Raw genomic sequence first — 12,963 nt, 5'->3', positions numbered from 1 at the left:
AAGGTAGAAAACGTTCAGGATTTATAAAGAGACTACCTCAAGAATTCAGTTAACTACAGTTTGGTTTAAATATGGGGCTATGCAGTTCTAGGTTCTTATTCTCACTTCACATCTTTAATGACTGAAAAAATTGGTAGGAGACAATTAGAAATCATAGAAAATCTTTATTTTGTCTTCCTCCTATGTCCCTGAAAATGACAAGTTTTTCTTTAAAAAATTTAACTTTTCAGACAATTCAAATAATTGGTTATTGCTTGAATGTTTGATGGCCTGGGTTCCCTCTCTAGCCCGCAGTAATGAACAGTGTCGAAACACTACCCAAACTGGTACCAGGCAAAATAATTGATGCTTAAAGAGCAGCCCCTTCGCAGGACAGTGCTGAAGCACAGTGGCAGAGTGAGATGCAAAAGCTTTACCCCATCATCCAGAGTACTTGTTAAACCTGTTTGATTTTACACAATACACAGTTTGTCACCACAACACAAACAAGTGAACGATGAATTGGTGCAGAGCAGCAGGAATCTTTTCAATCAGTTTTGCCATCAGAGAAAATATGTATTTTATGAAACACAAATATATACATTTTTTTAAAAGACAAACTGTTTTGTAGATCTCATTACTGAATGGGTAAACAGCTGAACTGAAACAACTGGCAAAAGTCTCTAGCAAGGGAGAAAATGAAATGAATGGCTCCAACTACAGGTAGAGGGCCACAAGAGTGATATCTTCTTGTATGTGCAATCACAACCTCGATTTAGAAAGACTGCAATTCATAACATCTAGAATGAGAACAGATGTCCACAGCTCTTCAAGAACTTCAACGAACACTTCTGTTGACACTTTGCACAGAAGCAAATTTTACCTTCCTAGATATTAAAAGATGAAACAAATAAGAAGGCATTCAGATGAATGTCCTGAAGCATTTACGGTAGCGCTCTGTACTGCCCTTCAGTGAAATGACGATATCAGCAAGAGATCAAAATTCCTAAATTATGTTAGGAGTATGAAACCGTCAACACAAAGAAATTATTTATTTGACTAATTGCCAAAAGTAAAAAGCTTCCGCATTGAACAACAGACCTGTAACATTTCCTCACATCGCTAGCAGTTGAATTTTGGGAAAAGAGGGGCACAATACTGATGAATTCATAAGCTGTGGAATGTTTAATTCTGAACTTGAAGCTCTAAAGAGATTAAAAAAAACCCAAACAAATATAAATCTATCTTCAGATATTTAAGTCTCAGCAAACATTCCATCATTCTTACCAAACATCTGTTTTGTATTTAAGAAAGATTGTGGAAATTTTCAAAATTACTACTCTCTAACTTTATTTGCCTCCCACGTTGCTCTTCATTGATGTCTCTCAATTACATTATTTTTGGAATTGCAGTTACATAATTATTTTCAAGGCAATCTGATGGCGATGTTAGAATAGACTGTCTCTGAAACACGCTGTGCTCACCCAGGACTGAAGAAGGCTGCCTACAGTTCCTATGCCAAACAGAACGTTATATCATGATGAAGTACCAGGGCTAAAGCAGAAAAAACAACACAAAAAACAACCTTTGCAACCCAAGCGAAGAGTGATCTTTACATGCCCAAGGACAGATTAAGATAAACAAGACATATGTGAACATTAATCTTTTCTCTACCTCTTAAAGAAAGGATTTATCAGACAACAATGAACAAAGTGGAAATAATATGGTTGAGTGGATAGGCCACAGGGTCCTTGTTCTTGTCATCACGATTTTTTATATACTGGTAAATCAACAAAGTAATCTGTGCTCCTGCTTCACTCTCATGTAGAAAATAGGGCACCTACTGACCCCCCTACAAATCTTGTCATCAGTCTTTTCCAGGTAAAAAACAAAAAAAGACCCCCTCACACAACATTAAGTATTGGCATTTTGCACACAAGCATACTGTGCTTTATAAACTATAATATTAAGAGCAACATCATAGATGTGTTCTTACTACATAGTAATCAAGACAAAGTAGTACAGTGCTGTCCAAATATTAATAATATTCTTCAATAAGATGTTGCTCTAAAACCTCGTATGCAGGACAATAATTTTGACAAGTATGATATTTTTCATCGATTTTTTAAGTACAGTGCTTCCTACAGAATCCAAATGGGTCACAAATGACAAGTATAACCAGAAGTATAACTTACTCAATGTATCATAGATAATAAAAGCAATCAATACATTTAAACTTAATATGTGAACAGAACAGAACAGAATAGGTTTAGTTCAGTTGGAAGGGACCTACAATCATCACCTAGTCGAACTCTCTGACCACTTCAGGGCTAAATTCGCAGTGCCTTCAAGTTTTTACTTTGAAACTATCTTACCCTTGATTCACTGATTAAAAAAAGCTTTATCTGAAGTTCAATCTAATTATAAAGGCATCTACTAAAATCTTGGATTACAATAACATTAAGCCTTGTGGGGCAAAGATGAGAATGTACAGCGTGCAGGGGGGTGCCTGGGCTTTGCTGGCCAAGGTTAACTCTCCTGTGACATGTAGGAATCTCCTCTAGGCACGTACCTTTACCTTTTCCACCATTTAAGCTCTCTTGGGAAAGGCAGATCTCTCAAAATCAGAAAGGTGTAATTCTGTATAACCCTGGCTTGCGATGCTTGCTGATGCACAACTCCCATGTCTCCATTAATGCCCAGAATTTAATGAGCAACAGGGAATGAAAACTGAAGAAAAATCTGCTCATTTTTGCTGCCTATATATGGAGCACTGTGAGCTCCAGCAAACCACCAACTGCTTTTTCCCAACAGGTCATTTTTTACTTTGTTCTTTTCCGGGGAAAAAAAAAAGAAAAGGAAAATAATTTAAAAAAAAATTCAGCAATACTAACAGGATATTCCCAATGAATAATACTAACCGGATCAGACAGTTAGAAGAAGGAAGGCATATTCACTGTCATTGCAGCTGAGAACATGGAAAATGCCTGTCTTTCCACATGAGTACTGAACCTGATCTGCCTTTCCTATTCCTTCCCATCCTTTATTTTCAGCTCTGACCAACATGTTTTTTATTTTCTGCTGTTTATACTATCAAGGTTTATGCAGTTTGTATAAACAGGGATCTGAGAGAGGATAGAAAGTATAGCAAGTGATGGATGGAATAAATTAGCAAAAAGAAGTTATGATTCTTTGGATGCAAAAGTTATTTTTTGAAAGATGAGAGGCAGGAAAAAGGCAATACAGAAAAGAAGCGCACTGTAAGAATGTGATGTAGAAAGATAACAAGAAGAGGTGGAGGCAAATAAGGGGAAATCGTAGATGGTTCAGGGATGACATGCAGAGATGATCCAGTACAGGAAAAAAGGAGAAAAAATGGACTAAAGTCAGAAATGGAAAGAAGAAATAATAAAATCCAGAAGAGAGCACACAACTGATATATTTGGGAACATTACCACCTTCTTATTTTATAATTAGTTGTCACAAAGATCAACATGTTCTATAGTGCTGCACTTACTTAGGCAACATACTAGTGAAAAATCATTTTGTATTTTCTTCAGGCTCAAAGTATATGATACTAGGCTTGAAAGGAACCAGGGATGTCAACATCAAATAACTTACTGCAGCTTGATATAGGGGCTAACAACTGGGGCCATATAAAACAAGCAAACAAAACCTTACTGGTAAACTCCTATGGAAAGAACAGCTCAGACAGCTCCTAGAGGCAACATCATATATATGCCTGCCCAGAGTGTTTTTACACAAATTTGTTACCATCGACTCTGTACAATTTTTATTGCAGCTTTTGATTTGTGCCAGCAGCTCTTTACTGTCAGGAGTACTAAAATTCACCCAAAGATATTTATGTCTAGAAATGCATCTAGGAAAATGGTTATTTCCATTAACAGTGCAGCCAACAAGCAATTCATTAACAAGACAGAACAGAACTATTAATCATATCATTCTGTGGCTCATAAAGGGGGAGAAAATACAATATTCTCAGTGTTGGGTGTTAAAATATAGTGCCTAACAACTGTCTATTGTGACAACTATTTTCAAAGGAATTCCTTTAGGCAATATCCCCTTTGACTGTAGTGAATCTTGTATGGCAAACACCTCCAGACTGAAAAGGCAAGAGATGCTTTATTTCAAATAGTCAAAAAGAATTTCCAATAATAACGGGGACAATAACCAAAACAATAAAAAACTGCGGGAGTTACATGGCAAAAGAGTATTCATTGGGGCAAGAAGTTACAGATACATTCATAACACAACGTAATATTCAATCTGTACCATTGGGATACAGCAGAAGCCCAAGGAATACCCTGAAGTACTGACAATGCCAATGCCCAGTGTTTTGTATGCTGTTTACTTGGAACTGCACAGATGTCTAAGAACCCTACAGAAAGCAAAAGGCAATAGTTGTGCTGCCTGTAAAGTGGGATGTTATAACATGAAGCAATGGCCATATGCTATAGTGCATTCCTGAGATAAAATAACATCTTTCTGTAGCAGAAATAAATGAACACAACCCCCTTACTCCTGATGCTGATATTGGACAATTGGTAAATAAGCTTTTATCCCAACAGCCTCTTCCCTGATCATAATGTTATTACTTCCTGACTTTTCATTTTCTGCAAACAGAGGTGTCACTCTGGGTTTTCCAGAGACAGCTGAAGCCTCAGCAGGAATGCAGAATGATGGGAAAGCTGCACACTCAGGAGGCTGCTGTAACACCACCTGACTGTGTGCTCAGTACCTATGGGCCAGGTCTGTTATGGCATTAGTAATCTCAGTCTCCAAAAACGACATACGATAATTCTGCCTGTCTATCGTTTGTTCCATTCCAGCCTGGTTCTGTTGCCATGAACGTCAGCGGGAAAAGGAATTTCTTTGTACTGTAGTTACTAACATGGGAATAATTTCAGGGAGAACCTCTTAACATCCTAGACTTTCTGTGGAACTGGACATGTCTAAGTCTTGTATGTAATTAGGGAACGCCATTTTGAGATTTTTTTCTAATGTTCTGACCCAGATTATTTAAATAGATATTTTATGAAAGTTCAGTTCTGTTATGTGGAAAAACAGACAGGCTGAAATGTGCAGAGGTATAGTGTATTTCTGTAATTAAACTACATTACCAAAAAATGGCTACAAATTTTGTCTCATGTTGCAGTACCTAGACCGATGATGTTCTTTCTCTATAAACTTTTATCTAATCTCTTTTCCCTTTCTCTTCACTCTTGTTTAGAAAAGTCTACTTCCTTGGCTTAAAAATTCTGAAGTATTTGAAGGGACGAAATAAATGATGTTGTGAATCCACCATTTTCATCTTGCAGCATTAGCAACTGTTCTAACACTGGACACTACATTTTAAATGAATGAATTTTCTTTTGCCATTGCAGTGTTGAAACTGGCCTCTGCTGTCACCAACCCATGAAAAAGCATGTACATACTTAGGAAGGTTCAACAAAGAGATTCAGCTACTGATAGCTGGCAAACAGGGCACCCCTTAAAAAGATGAAAAGACTGATAAGCACATTGCTTTACTTTTGTGGGTAGTGTATAATAGCTTACTGACCTCTGAAGGGGAAAAATGCCAGTCTAATGAGACTAGAAAACTGTGATACTTTAAGTCAAGCATTTAAGTAGCTCTGAATAACAAAACAATGAGTACCATGGTGTTTCAGACAAGTGTTCTTTGCCAGGCGAGAGAACAGAAGATGGAGTAGCTGATTTTCTGCTCCCATTAGGAAAATATACCCCCAAAAACTTATCACCTGCTAGGATCAAAATGTTTCTGGATTCATTTACTCCATTACCCAAGTGAACTCTCCAGAGAATTAAGCAATAGTTTCCCTGCCTCATATGGACTAAACCTAAAAGCTTGGTAAACACTAGTTTTATCTCACAAACCATAATTTTTAATTGCTAACACACATAGGAAAGGCATAATCCTCCACTGATGATATCATAGTCTACTGCCATGGAAATGACTGCAATATCATAAACACAGGTTTAAGATGACCTCACTTTCATAGGAAAGAGGGAAATTTCACTGGAATGTGAATGACATTGGGAATAAACACACACAGATACTATACTATGAAAAAACTCTCCTACTAGTCAGTTAAAATATGGAAGATGAGGGCTACAGCTAGACATGCAGCTGAACAGAAAAGGGGTTCTCCTGTCCAAACACCATATTACTGCCTATGAGCCTTTGAAGAGAGCGAGCCCTCTGAACTCCTGTCAGGGTTCCACTCTGTAAGTTCAATAACCAGACAGGAGTGAAATCCCTGCCCTGACAGGCTTACAGTTTAACCACAAGAACACGAACAAAGTATGGCTATAAGAATATAGTGTAGGATCACAGAACAACATTGTAGCTGGAATGCGTCCTAGAATGAGTAAGTACTTCAGAAGTGGGAGGAAGAGAACTATACAGTCTCTTGAAGCACACAAAATAACATGAAGTCAGACGCAAATGCAGAAGTACGATCTCAGTGCGGCAAGTGCTAAGTATTTTGGCACCAGCTCAGGAAAATACATATATTTAACCTTCAGCTCTGAAGTACTCTGAGAGGCGTCAAACAACTCAAGAATTGGAAGCTGAAATTTGTGTGTAAGCTTTGTGAGCTTCCATGAGCCGGGAATGTTGAGTACTGTGCGGGACCCCAAGTTGAGATGAGACAAGAAGCTTGAGCCGAGAACAGGGAGTGGAGAAATGTAGAAGGCGATAATGATCTCACTTAAGTAGAACCTTTCATCTTGAAGGATCTCAAAGCAATTTACAAACTTAAACAGACTAGACACTGCAGCTGGTAGAACAGAAGCAGACAGCTGGGAACTAATTCATGGCAAGCAAGAGGTCACAGAGGACTTACTGGGTGCCATATCTTCCAAAACGCTGGTGCTGGGAGAAGACAGCAGGACTAAAACAGAGCTTTTCCCTGAACCTTGCCATGCAGCCATGTGAGAAACCTGCAGAAAGCAAGCAGGCAGCCAGAGCTGGGAGAAGCAGAAAAACAGGGGGCCTCTGGATAGCTGGGGAGCTGTCACTGTTAGGATTGTAGTTTCCGTGCCTTTTGTGTCAACCCCAACTCCATAGACTCTTCACACTTTCTGCAGTAAAACCTCATGCCTTTCCTATTATTTTTGCCCTTTTTCAGACCTTCCTCCAATTTCTCTTTACATTTTTCCTATCTTTATAAAGCGGACTAACCCCTCTTCCCTCCTCCAACTCCAAAATGTTTTCCAAATGCATAGTAGGACAAATAGTGCTACCTCTTGGTTAATGGGAAGCCAAAGAAATTACTTCAGCTATAGCATTCATGTAGTACAGACCTGACTGTAGTACCACAAGGGCTATTCTTTAGCTCAAAAGCACTACTAAATAGGTACTATTAAAATGGAACTAGATAAACAAGTCTAAAAAACAAGAGTCATTATTAGTTATTGCTGAAATGGAATTGCTTCTGGAAGGAAAGACAGTGCCTAATTACAGTACACAGTAGCTTAGGACACAAAATGAAGACAGCAAATGAAAGGGCGGGGAGGTTTCAATTAAATAGAATCCAGAAAGCAACACTTTTGTTCTGCTTAAGTTAAAAGACATTGTGACCAGTTTCACATTCATATTTCCCAAGACTTTTAAAACTTCCACATTTCCATTTAGGAGGGGGAGAAAAAAAGTTTTCATGGATAAGAGCCAAAGACAAGTGTTGAGCAGGTGTTCGAACACCATCAGTCCTTCTCAGAGAGGACCCACAGCATCCTCTGTTGCACAAACAACAGTTTCTTTCAGAAGGTGCCAGCTGGGATCAATGGCGCACTGTCTCTTGCTTGGAGTTCATAACCTTGGTTGCAAATGCAGCTCTTGTAATGGGTTAAAAAAAGTCATTGGTGGCCTTGCCCTAGTTATTTAATGTTAATTTAAGAAACACCCAACCAGACATTTTCCCTCCTTTTTCCCTCTTCAATATTTTGTCATTTTTTGTTAGAGGAACTTCGTTGGAAGCTTTTCAGGTCTGGAGTATAACACCAAATACTTTGAACACACTAAAACATTAAACTGTGTCTCATCCTAAAATAAACTGATCACTCAGATTTTGCGGGGGGACGACAATGTAACGACAGTTTACAGCACTGAAAAGCTTCTTTTGACATGAATGAGCTTGGATCAGGCCCCACATCAGATGAGCAGTGCCTGGCCACTACAGATATTCAAAAGCTGTATATGAACAGAACACGATTTTCTTACTGAGTTCCATTACTGAGGATTTAATCGACTTGATTGTTATCCTCTTTTTCTTTGTGGGCCCCTAAGATACAGCTTTCTTCCTGCCAGGCAAGAGAAGGCAAAGGGGAGTTTCTCTAATCCACATTTAGGTCCTCTAAAATCAGGGCAGAACAACAAAACACTGAGCCTGCGCATCCTGCATTTACTATACACCTAAACTTTGCTAGGTCAGAGAAGACGACAAGGGAATAGTACAGGCTCTGAAATCAAGCCCAGATTTTTCACTATTACATAAACTAAACAATTCACAGATGACACATTCTCTCATGCCTTGATGCCTTTCACTGGATCCAAAAGATTAATTTCCTCAACTGGACTAAGCTTGTATTCCTTCACAGTTGTGCTTTCCCATGCTGCTGGCAATGGCAGATTGACTAGAATGAGGAGTGGCTGCTGCAGGGGAAGCATTACAGATAAAAACAAAAACATAAACGAAATGGATTTGAAGGATTCTAGAACACTTTTCTCTGCTGCTAGGAGAAGCTGAAGAGCAGAAAAAAACATTAAAGCAAGAAAAAACATTAAAACTTGGTGACTGTGCATGCATGAGAAATGGCGGAAATGAGAACACATGTGAAAGACCTGGAAACAAAGCAAAGAATAAAATGAAGTCATATGTGATACTTTCTCTGCTTGCTCAAAAGAAACATAAGAAAATTCCTTTCCATATTCCCACAAAAAAAGCCTGAAATTATTGTCCCAAATATTGCACTTTAAAAAAGAAAGTACAGACATAGCTTTAGATCATGGATATTTCCAATGAGCCACTGAGCCATTTACTTCAGCACTTCAGCTGACAACCACCACCACTAGAGACTGAAGAGGAAGACGTAGAATCTCACTAATAGATATACCTTTGCTATTTTGCACAAGCAGAGATTGCGCTGGGTTAGCGAAGCTGATCTGATGCGTCGTCAGGCTACTCTGAGATGTTAATTCCAGATGTGCATTTGTCACCACTGTCCACTCCAGTCTGGCAACATACTACTTTGTAGCTCAATGCTTTCTCTGCCATGGCTTTCTTCTCTTGCTCAATGCTTTCAGTCAATCGGTTTACTACTTGTAATAATAATTAACAATGGTTGTTACAACAGGGGATTGGAAGCAGAACTTTTAGTTCTACTCCCTACAGGGAATGAAGCAACCTGAGGGAAGGAAAGAGGTCCACAGAAAACTAAGACTTCAAATTTTGAACATCCTAACAAACACAGTTTTACAGTATTTGGACTGTGGTCTCATTCTCTTGAGTTAAAGTGAAAAACTGTTGCTGTTGTGACTATCCAAAGACTGTTTTTCCATCCTACATTTTGTTCTTTGCTTCTGCTGTTTTCAATTGCCATGCTAAAGTTTCTCCTGTTTATTCTAATTGTTTTAGTGTGTCTGACTCTCATTGGTTTATATGTTTAGTCTTGTCCTGATTTAATATGAATTAAAATGCCAATGCCACGACCAGTCTGCAAATATGAGTCAGAACAGAAACTATTTAAATAATACTATGGATGGTACCCGTCTGGTTTGATATCTAGATCATATAGAATAATACTGTTTTTGTTTTCTACTACTATTGCCTGCTATTGCCAATGAAGTGTTGATTGTGATTGTGACCACAAATATGTTTTGTTCCTGGTTCTATTAAGCCAAAAGAGTGTGGTTTACTGCATGTATGTACGTGAGGTTGTTTTGATTATACTAAATTCACTTTAGAAAACCCACATTCTGCCACTGCAGTGCTACAGGACAATGAGAAAAGAATTTCCAATGAGAACAGTGTTTTAAAAGAAAACCACTGGGCCCCTTCCCTTTAAAAGAATTTTAAGGCACACTACCCTTTCTTCTGAATTTGATTATGTCCCAAAATTACATCTGAACACCGTCTTCAACAGAAGGTCCACGTCCTTTTCCTTCTCAGTCATTACATAAGACACAGCAAATTTCAAATTGTACATTTCCATTTCACACAGAGGTTACGCTTCTTTAAATCATTAGTTTACTGTATTGAGTAAAAACATTATGTGCTAACCTTTTTTTAGTGGTGAATCTGGCTACCATATGTCCAATGGTAGCTTGACGCTTATCTTTCTGATTCTCCGTACCTTGCTTCTATAAACCTGGGAATGTTTACCATTTAATGTCTGCCACTCTGAGCTTCTACCTTTCCAGACAGAGGGCCAAGATTGTATTCTAAAGGGCCAACATGGTATTTTATCAGTTTGAGTTACAACATAGCATTGCCTAGCTCTGGCAGAGCCTCAATCAATATTATGATCTTCTAGGAAAGATGGGCTTTAGTGTTGAGTGGTGAATATGCCTATCAAACACAAAAATGCGTCTGACCTCCTTTGCGTGACTCCCACTCCTAATTTAGTTTATTTAGTCTCCTCCAGATGGGTGATAGACAGGCATTTAACATGATCACTGCTGTCCATGTCTTTTACAAACTGTAACATCAGCATAAATGACAAACTCGCAAAAATCTGATGCTCTTTCATCCGTGCTGAAATGAACCCTAGCTTTAAACCTAGAATATACAGCCCCCTCTAAATCCCAGATATAAAGACAGTCAAGAGATACCCTCCTGCCATCAACCCTAATCCTAACCTGGCAGTTTTTACCACATTTAATAAAGCTTGCTTATTGTTCCCAATTTCATAGCTTTGCTCTCCACCTAGGTGCATCCCAGCCTACAGTTTAGTACTTTCCAGTAATTTTACCAGGATTTTTGTAACACAGGATATATTTAAACAACTATGTCTACATGGGTACTACATGGAGATTTCAGTCAGATTAAACTCTTGCCAGCTAAATTGAAACCCACTCTTTGTCTTATTTTATTAAGTGCCTGAAGTCCTGTGCCAGTAACAGAAAGAATGAGGTTGTCCCTTCTTTTTCAGTGGAAGCAAATTACCTTATCACTAATAAAAAGCCCTTCACTGCTCCTTAAAGTAGAGGCTAATAATGGTGAGTCAGATACATTCTTGTGTTAGCATTTGTACAATTTAAGAAACCCTCTCAGCTGACTGAAAAGTGAAATGGCTTTTCTTCAACTGCTTAATCTCAGTGTAACAGCACCTATGGCTACAACCCATGGTTTAATCTCTGGTTACAATATGGCCAGTTAATATGGCTTCAAATAAATGACTGTATTTCTATCGTACTAAACTTGCAGCCAAAAAAATAGGAGTTTTCTTTTTTGTTTGTTGATTTGTTTAAGTGTCAAGAAAAAGCCCAAAGCTGCGGCTGTCAGCAGTGCTTAAACCGGTAGACAATTTTTTGATGATTTTTTTTCCCACATTTTAGAGAGACAGGAAAAGGAACATCTTGAGGTTAGAGCACCATGTTTGATATTTCAATATAACGTCACAAGCATCTGATAGCTCATTCACACACAACGTCAAGATCAGTTCTACAAGATCTTACTCTGACTTACGAGACAACTATTCTTCTTGGAAAGCTGCCAGTGTGTGCTGCAGATTACATAAAGCATTAAATCTTTCTGACACAGGTTCTATGATTATTTAAGGGTTTTTATCGTTTCTGCAACACATGTCTATGCCTAAACTGTACTTACTCCTCAGCATATTCTTCTAATCATGTATTCTGCACTTTCTTGACCCACGGGCTTTGATATAATTGTCTGCTGATTCAGATTGAAGAGTTGTGTTTTTTACTGCAGAATTCCCAGCAGGACAAGCTGATGCAGTCCAGATACATATACTTCTAAATCCCATTTTAACCAAGTCTGCATATATAGTTTAAAAACAGATGTGTTTAAAATAGTGCAAATCAGAGACTGATTTGCAAGTTTACTGGGGCTGACAAGGTCAGCCAATTTAGGTTAGTATTTGCATCGTTGCCAACTCTTGCAATTTTGCTTGAATTCTTCAGATATTTAGTACTCACTGTAAAACCCAGGCTGCTAGAACCAAGAGCTTTCATGAACTTCTGTACTTTAATTTTTAAAACAAGTTTCCAAACCTTACCTATGTACAAAAAAAAAAAAAAAAAAAAAGACAATGAGACCCAAATACCTAATTCTAAAAGCAAAATGCCCAGAAAACGAATAAAACGGAATTAAGACGTTCCTTTAAAGAAGGATTTCATAATTTAAAAACCAGCTTTGGGGTACAGAGGTGCTGAATTTTTGAGGGTTTCCTATTTCCACTTCTCGATCTGTTTGGATAGGAATAGCGTGGGAGGCCTTCTCTCTCTCTTCTTTCAAAGTGTCACCTAAAATGTTGTCTGCAAGTAATCAACTTATAACCTACTTTTTCATGGACCTAACTTCAGTTGCTTCACAATATTAAGCTTTCTTTCTCGCTTTTCTAGGGGAGACAAGTGCTTTGAACTGAAAACGTGTTACAGTTGACCAGCTTTATTTACCTTCATAAAATCGTTTCAAACTCCTCTGCTGATAAAGAGTATCAGAGTTCACGATTTCCCATGTGGGTTACTAGGAAATGCTGCTTTTCTGGCAAGGCTAACACTGAGCCATCTAGCACAGCTGTAAACACAAACCCAAGCCTCTCTTCTCCCTAACGTTACAGACAGCTGATCAAAGCTCCAGCAGACAACACGTTCGGACTTCTCCCCGTTCCCACAGTCTTCTTTCAAAGTATTATTTGCAGGGCTGACATCACCGGGCCCAGCCGCCCCCACCGGCGGCTCTGCTCCTGCCCCCTGGC

General features: G+C 38.5%; 1 protein-coding gene across 1 annotated transcript in view; it reads right to left on the bottom strand.

Annotated features, from left to right (window-relative positions):
* Positions 1 to 12,963, bottom strand: part of RBKS (ribokinase) — a 69,633-nt gene that overhangs the window by 56,246 nt on the left and 424 nt on the right. The gene's annotated exons all lie outside the window — the stretch shown is intronic.

This window comes from Platalea leucorodia, assembly GCF_965183815.1.
Source record: "Platalea leucorodia genome assembly, chromosome: 3".
In the NCBI taxonomy this organism is placed as follows: domain Eukaryota; kingdom Metazoa; phylum Chordata; class Aves; order Pelecaniformes; family Threskiornithidae; genus Platalea; species Platalea leucorodia.
Note: the sequence above shows the minus strand (reverse complement) of the source record. Positions and strands in the feature narration are given on the sequence as shown.